The sequence below is a fragment of the Lynx canadensis genome, chromosome B2 (genome assembly GCF_007474595.2).
Source record: "Lynx canadensis isolate LIC74 chromosome B2, mLynCan4.pri.v2, whole genome shotgun sequence".
In the NCBI taxonomy this organism is placed as follows: domain Eukaryota; kingdom Metazoa; phylum Chordata; class Mammalia; order Carnivora; family Felidae; genus Lynx; species Lynx canadensis.
In genome coordinates, this window is record NC_044307.1 from 72,025,160 (window position 1) to 72,034,291 (window position 9,132).

The 9,132-nt window shown below is 36.0% G+C and overlaps 1 pseudogene; it reads left to right on the top strand.

Annotated features, from left to right (window-relative positions):
- The first annotated feature begins 8,326 nt into the window (after positions 1-8,326).
- On the top strand, positions 8,327-8,455 carry LOC115515173 (annotated as a pseudogene).
- Positions 8,456-9,132: the final 677 nt, after the last annotated feature.

Genomic DNA, 9,132 nt, shown 5'->3' on the forward strand with positions numbered 1-9,132 from the left:
TGGTAATTTCTTGAAAACTGGGCTTTACCTCCATTCTGTAGAGAATCTAAATCTTGAAGGCTGAAGGCAAATGCGTTCTAATCAATCTTCTCACCATGAATTACGGTAATTCTGTTTCTTGCTTGACCTCGTTTTCCAAGTTTTGCACTATTTAAAAGCTTTCATTTTATCCCGTCAATATATTTTACTTCAAGTTACAGACTAACCCACCTAAACATTACTGTAATTAAGTGCAATTTTCTGTATGGAAAGCAGAAGATAGCAATTGTCTGTCAGTGAAAAAATAAAGATGAGTAATACCTAAAGTGCACTTAAGTAACTTCTCATCAGTTTAAATTTGCTAATACTCTTCGTTACAATAGCTCACTAGTTATTACTGACTCCGTTAGAGTTAATATTATGCAGTGCAACGCTTTGGTGGAGTACTTTTAAAGGAAATAGCTGAGGGTCAAGAAACATGCCTCGTGTATTTAGGTGAAAAAAACAAAACGTCTCTCCCCAAAGAGTCAAATGAAGGTTGTTAGCACTCAAGGACAGCTGAGAATGAAACTGACATTTATTTTGCACGGGCAATACCCAGGCAATATAATCTCATTCTATCTTCATTCCTGATTTGAGACAGGTATTGTTATTCATTCTTATACCTGAGGAAACAGATTCAGACAGATGAAAGAATCTTCCAGGAGATAACTAAAGTAGTAAGTGGTAGGGGCGAGAATCAAGCCTAGGTCAGCTAAATTCCAGGCTTCAAATTTAACGCCTTTAATGTGTTTCACCCACAGGTTAATAGAATTGCTAGAAAGCAAGGAAGCATTTGAAAGGTTGGAAGTCTCCAAAAAATTGTCTAATTGTATATAACACATTTTCAAAGTATTTACAATGTGCAGTTTTATTCACTCTATCATGTTTGGAGTTAACAGTGACTATCAATTTATTTGACCTAGAATAAAGACCCAAAGGATTTCTAAATCTCCATAAGTAAAACCAGCTTATTAAACTAATTTTTTAAAAAGTTATCCAAAAGTTTGAGATAATTTCTGAAATTTTTATATGATGTTACCTGGTTTTGACATAATCATTTTGATAGGATTAGATTTTCTAAGATAATACTATTTGATATCTCATTCCATTATATACTACATAGAATTCTGCTTTTCAGAAAAAACAAAAGCCAACAAAAGTACATTTTTATATTACGCCACTTGAAATTATATTTAACAGGAATCAGACTTCTTATTGTTTTTAAAGATTATGTTTATGAAAGGAATTATACTAATGATCATTAGGGACTTTGAAGTTTTATTTTTAATATTTTGGGCTTACATTGATATTATAGTATCTCCAGATTAATTATATTGCTAACTGCTCATTTTCTACAAGACCTCAGTTGCCTTTCTTAATGCTATGTGACAATACAGATAATATTAATTAAAATCTTCCTAGATGTGCTTACCAATAAAATTAATCCATTTTCTATATGGAGAAACTAAGAAATTTGAACTCTATGTCAGAAGTTTCATAAAATTAATAGGTAGACTTTCCAATTCTAGACAATCCAGAAATTACAATGACTACATTTTAAAAGGGGCATACTATAAATAATCATATCTTGGAAAGCACACCAGTATAATTATCCTTAGCTAAAGTTCAGTTGTTCATTTAATACTTCTTTAGAAAAAAAAAGTATTGGCACAATTTTTATACATTTTACCTAGATAGATGATAATACAAAACTGAAAACTTTTAAATTTAACTTCTGGTGTGCATATTGCTAGAAAAATTTAAACATTAATTACAGGTAAGGGGTGCCTGGGTGGCTCAGTCAATTAAGAGTCCAACTTCGGCTCAGGTTATGATCTCACAGCTTGTGAGTTCAAGCCCTGCATCAGGCTCTGTGCTGACAGCTCAGAGCCTGGAGCCTGCTTCAAATTGTCTCCATCTTCCTCTGCCCCTACCCGCCTCACACTCTGTCTCCCTCTCTCTCTCTTTCAAAAATAAATAACGATTAAAATTTTTTTTTCAATAAAAAAGAAAAAGAAATTACAGGTAAATAGTAGGTTGTCAGTGTATAATACTAACTTTTAAACATGCTAGGTATTTAAAAGAAATTGAATCGCTTAGGAAAACAAGTTAGGGACAGTGATTTGATCTTATAAAAACAAATAGAGTCTAATTGATTGCTATTATTTGCCTTTGCAGTACAGAAAGCTGGTACCATTTGATTATTGTTTAAATGATAAATCTTTTTTGATTGCTAGATGAAATTTACAAGTTAATTTTGTTAGTGGAGAAAAAAAAACCACTGAGATATTTACTAGTATTTTTCTTCTTTCATAATTGGCAAGTAAATCATTATTAGTTTCTCAATTTCATGGAATTTATTTGAATGTTGGGTTTTTTGCTTTTGTTTTGCATGAAAAGATCTAAATCAAAAGTTGGTTTAAGCTAGTTTTTAATACATGTTTTCAGATTTCATTACTCCACAATTATATCTTTAAGTAAATTGACCTATAGATTAAATGCTACCTTCAAAGCAGTAGAAATAGCATTGAAGGAAACCATAATTCTATTCTTATTCACATTGTTAGATTTGAAAGGGAGAATGTCAATACAATTTTCTTAGTGGACAATTGCCTGTCCTTTACTAAAAATAATACATAGGAAATTCTGTTAAAATTGGTGACTATATTTTAAATTTACAACAAATATGCTAGATAATTATTAATTAATATTAAATAATTATTAAGTTATTATAACTTAATTAGTGTGCTAGGTAATTTTTAATTTTAATTGACAAATATGCTGATTCCTGGCTAAGACACCTGGCACCCTTCACCAAGACAGTGAGTACAGAATTCAAGTCTGAGGTAAAGGACAGTAATAAGTATTTTGGGAGCTATGTTTGAGGTATCCATGGGACATCCAGGTAAAAATGCAGATGGTATTTCTTATGTAGTTAAACATGTATCTCTAACATGTCCTAATTTTACTCCAAGGTATTTACCTGGGAAAAACAAAAGCATATATCCAAAAAATATTTAATCAACAGTGTTTATAGCAGCTTTATTCATATTAAATAAAACAGGAAACAACCCAAATATCCATCAACATGAGCATGAATTTTTAAAATGTATATCCTTATAATGTAATGCTGGTCATCAATAGAATTAACTACCGATGAACATGATGAATTTCAAAGATATGTTGAGCAAAAGAAGTCAACCACAAAAGAATATGTTCTGTATATTTCCACTAATAGTGAATTCAAAAACAGACAGTTAATTTATACTGGTGAAAATCAGATCAACTATGGGGATAGGGTAGGGATTGGCTGGAAGGGAATGAAATTTAGTGTTGTAAATATGCTGTATCTTGATAGAGGTGGAGGTAAAAAAATACTTCCTCTATCAAAACTCATCAAAATGTAAATTTAAGATAGATGTTTTTCATTGTATGTGAGCATTACCTCAACTTTTTAAATGACTTAGTTAAAAAAAAATACATTGACTTATATAATAGAAAAATTTAGAAGTAGACCTATCTCTAGATATAGTTAGATCCATATGCTGAATATCATTAAAATTTTATTTAAAACCTTGTTTATGTTTTCTCTTTATGTTTTTCATGTACTTACATAGGAAAATTTTTATATCAGACAGGCTTTAGAGAAAGCCAGGTATTAACACCAAAGGTCCAAACTTACACTCTACTCTAGTCACCTAGCAACCCCATGGGGAAAAGAACACCTCTTTTCTCATTGGTCCAATTGAAATCCTGGTAATATTTATTCTGATTGCTTATACCTGAACATGTCCTAATTACTGTGGCCAAGTGGTTGCTTGGAGTGGAGAAGGTAGAAAAGGTGTCATCAAGTCTCCTGAATTTTCGTGTTCTCCCAGAAGAGCTGAGACAGCTGTTTCTCCAAAGGAAAATTAGTATAGGTTCGTGGACCAGTCTGGCGCATACTTAATTTAAAATTCATCTAAGAAATATATATGCAATTTTAAGCTCTCCAGGATGTAAATATAGATACTATCAACCAAATATTGTTGTCTTTTGACCACTTCTGATTTATAGTATTTCCACTGTCAAAAGACTTTCCCATGATAATTTCTGGGACTTCCCGGAGAGGGTCTCATACTTAAAAACACATCTACTTTCACTGGTGGTCCTTGCTAGGAAAAACAGCAGGGCCACTGCTATATCATGCAACAGTCTATCCCATTTCTTTCCAGAACCCACTGGTGGCTGTCACTGATTCACCACGACTATGTCACTACAAAGGTGAACTGGAATAATGCCAGAAGTATGCCTACCATTTCTCAGATCCTACCCTGCCTTTCTTTCTATATTCTATTATATAGTGCTGGGGCTAGGACTCAACAAGCTACATTACCCAGAACCCTTGCTAGTTAGCTCATTGCTAGGTTCTGACAATAGGAAGCATTAGGGAAAGGTTGGAAGGTGGGAGTTGGTGAGAAAGAATTTCCTTCTTGATGTCCATGCTTCTATCAGTGTTATTACAGCACCAACAGTTGGCTCTACTGTAACATGTCTTTTGCTGCTTCTGGATCTACATGTTTAGAACTTCCCCCAGGAGTGTAGATACCAGCCCTGTGGGGCCTTTTCTCTGAGTTCCTACACTCCAGTGACCCCCAACCCCAATTATTTTCTTCCCTTAACCACACAGGTTAACTCCTTTCTTCAGTTACAAATATCTGGTTTACCTCAGTGTTCTCTTTGTGATCTTTTAGCCTTTCAACACCTTTATACCAATTTTCTGTGAGCCCTGCATCAGGCTCACTGCTGTACGCGCAGAGCCTGCTTTGGATGCTCTTTCCCCCTCTCTCTGCACCTTCTCTGCTAGTGCACGCGTTCCTGCTCTCTCTCTCTCTCTCTCTCTTTCTCCCAAAACTAAATAAACATTTAAAATAAACAAGAGGGGGAAGCCAAGATGGCAGAACAGCATGGAAGTTTTTTGTGTGTCTCACATCCATGAAATACAGCCAGACCAACACAACCATCCTGCACACCTAGAAAACTGATTGGAGGATTAACACAACAATCTGCACAACCTGAACCACAGAATTGAGCAGGTACGTGGCACAGAAAGGTGAACGTGGGGAGCAAGAAGCCACGGCGGGAAGGGAGGTGCTTTTGTGGAGAGAGGACGGAGACTGGGGGGAGAATATGGGAAAAGCCCCCCTCCTGAAAAGCAGCTGGAGAGAAAGTGGAAAATTGGAAACAGACACCGGGACTAAACTAAAAAGGGAGAAAGAAAGGAGAAAGGGTTTAAATTCTATTAAGACTGTAAACAAGGAGAGCACAGAGTCTACAACTCTGCAGCTCGATACCTGGTGGTGCTCTGGTGGGAAGGGAGAATCCCCAGGAGCAGAGTGGGGTCCGGGAGGTTCTTGGGCCACACAGGGAAAAGCAGTTCCACTGCTGGAAGGGCATTTGGTAGAGACTGTTGAGGTCACCTGGTCCCAGCAGACCCCAGAGAACTGCCACATTTGCTGGTACTGGAACAAGGTCGTTAAGGGTGAAGCCTGGTGCCAGATGTGTGTTGTAATTTTCCATAATCCCTGAAAAGCTGCTGCTACACTATCTGGCAAACTTTTTCTGGGGCGGGCTGGCACCTGGCTGCAGTCTCAGGGCACTGGCAGCAGCAGGGTCCAGCAAGCGTTCCTGGGTGCAGCCCAGGTGAGACCCTCCCACAGAGGGGAAGAACGGGTCAAAGCTGCAGTCCTTCAGAGGGGCTGGGGAAAACACCTGCATCTGAGACAAAACTCGGGAGAGAGGTACTGCCTGGGGCTTGGTCACAGACAGTGAAAAAGTGGGCAGAGGACAAAAGCTGAAGACAGAGGACCAGTCTGTGATTGCTGATCAAGAAGAACACAGTTCTGATACTAGACACTGGGTAAGTGGGTGACATCACTCCCTCACATGCGCATACGCACCTACAAGTGCCACAACAATCCACCCCAGTAGGCTAGCAGTGCCATCTAGTGGAGAATGGAGCTGTTACACTAAGCCCCACCCAACTGGGCTGACCTCACTCTTCAAGAACACAGGTCTCACCACCTGCTTAATTTATGGACTATAAAGAACTACATAGACTGACTTCTAGGAGAAAACGAAGTACTTTCAGTCCTATTTCAATCTGTTAGCAGGTCCATCTATTCAATTTTCTTTCTTTTTTTTTTCTCTTTTTCACTTCTTTTCCTTGAATACAGAAAGAGAAAAAAAATCATTTTTATTTTCAATTTTTATTAAAAATATTTTTATTTAATTTTTTTACTACATTTTTTATTTTTGTGTAAATTTTTTCAAATTCTATTTTACTTCCATCATTTTATTTTGGTCAACTTCAGTGTATTCACATTTTCAAATTTTCAAACAATTTAATTTTCTTTCTTTTTTCTCTTTTCATTTCTTTTTCTTGAAGACAGAAAGAGAAAAAATTCATTTTTATTTTTAATTTTTATTAAAATTATTTTTCTTTAATTTTTTTCTACTATATTCTTTAGTTTTGTGTAAATTTTTTTTCAAATTCTGTTTTACTTCCATCATTTCATTTTAGTCTACTTCAGTGTATTCATTTTTTCAAATTCTCAATTTCATTTTTTCCCCCCTTTTTTTCTCCAATCTATAAACCACTTTCAATACCCAGACCAAAACACACCTAGGATCTGGCATCATTTATTAGATTTGTGTGTGTGTGTGTGTGTGCGTGTGTGTGTGTGTGTGTGTGTTAATTTTTAATTTTAATATTTTTAAAATTTTTTTAATTTTAATTTTTCCACCTCATTAATTCCTTTTCTCCCTTCAAAATCACAAAACGAAGGAATTAACCCCAAAATAAAGGGCACAAAGAAACGACAGCCAGGGATTTAACCAACACAGATACAAGCAAGATGTCTAAACCAGAATTTAGAATCACAATAAGAATACTAGCTGGAGTCGAAAATAGATTAGAATCCATTTCTGCAGAGATAAAAGAAGTAAAAACTAGTCAGGATGAAATAAAAATTGCTCTAACTGGGCTGCCATCACAGATGGATACAGCAGCAGCAAAAATGGATGAGACAGAACAGAGAATCAGGGATATAGAGGACAAACTTATGGAGAATCATGAAGCAGAAAAAAAGAGGGAGATTAAGGCAAAAGAGCACGATTTAAGAATTAGAGAAATCAGTGACTCATTGAAAAGGAACAACATCAGAATCATAGGGGTCTCAGAAGAGGAAGAGAGAAATAGGGGTAGAAGGGTTATATGAGCAAATCATAGCAGAAAACTTTCCTAACCTGGGGAAAGACACAGATATCAAAATCCAGGAAGCACAGAGGACCCCCATTAGATTCAACAAAAACCAACCATCAACAAGGCATATCATAGTCAAATTCACAAAATACTCAGGCAAGGAGAGAATCATCAAAGCAACAAGGGAAAAAAAGTCCCTAACCTACAAGGGAAGACAGATCAGGTTTGCAGCAGACCTATCCACAGAAACTTGGCAGGCCAGAAAGGAGTGGCAGGATATATTCAGTGTGCTGAATCAGAAAAATATGCAGGCAAGAATTCTTTATCTAGCCAGTCTGTCATTCAAAATAGAAGGAGAGATAAAAAGTTTCCCAGACAAACAACCATTAAAGGAGTTTGTGACCACTAAACCAGCCCTGCAAGAAATTTTAAGGGGGACTTATTGAGGGGAGAAAAGATGAAAATATAAATACATACATACATACATACATACCAAAACCAACAAAGATTAGAAAGCACCAGAGAACACCACCAGAAACTCCAACTCTACAAGCATCATAATGGCAATAAATTCATATCTTCCAGTACTCACTTTAATCGTCAATGGACTCAATGCTCCAATCAAAAGACATAGGGTAACAATGGATAAGAAAACAAGATCCATTGATAGGCTGTTTACAAGAGACCCACTTTAGACCTAAAAACACCTTCAGATTGAAAATAAGGGGATGGAGAACCAACTATCATGACAAAAGAAAGCCAAAGTAGCCATACCTATATCAGACAATCTAGACTTTAAAATAAAGACTGTATCAAGAGATGCAGAAGGGCATTATACCATAATCAAGGGGTCTATCCACCAAGAAGACCTAACAATTATAAACATTTATGCACCAAATGTGAGAGCACCCAAATATATAAATGAATTAATTGCAAACATAAAGAAACTCATTCACAGTAATACCATAATAGTACGAGACTTGAACACCCCACTCACAGCAATGGACAGATCATCTAATCAAAAAATCAACAAGGAAACAATGGCTTTGAATGACACACTGGATCGCTTCTCGGCCTTTTGGCTAAGATCATGTGTAGTATCTGTTCTTATCAGTTGAATGACACACTGGACCAGATGGACTTAACAGATATATTCAGAACATTTCATCCTAAAGCAGACCAATACACATTCTTCTCCAGTGCACATGGAACATTCTCCAGAATAGACCATATACTGGGACACAAATCAGCCCTAAGCAAGTACAAAAAGATGAAAATCGTACTGTGCATATTTTCAGAACACAACGCTATGAAACTCGAAATCAACCACAAGAAAAAATTTGGAAAGGTAACAAATACTTGGAGACTGAAGAACATCCTACTAAAGAATGAATGGGCCAACCAAGAAGTCAAAGAGGAAACTAAAAAGTATATGGAAGCCAATGAAAATGATAACACCACAACCCAACACCTCTGGGACACAGCAAAGGCAGTCATAAGAGGAAATTATATAGGAATCTAGGCTTTCCTAAAGAAGGAAGAAAGATCTCAGATACACAACTTAACCTTATGCCTTAAGGAACTGGAAAAAGAACAGCAAATAAAACACAAAACCAGCAGAAGGCAGGAAATAATAAAGATTAGAGCAGAAATTAATGCTATCAAAACAAACAAACAAACAAAAAACAGTAGAACAGATCAATGAAACCAGAAGCTGGTTCTTTGAAAGAATTAACAAAATTGATAAACCACTAGCCAGTTTGATCAAGAAGAAAAAGGAAAGGACTCAAATAAATAAAATCAAGAATGAAAGAGGAAAGATCACAACCAACACAGCAGAAATAAAAACAATAATAAGAGAATATTAT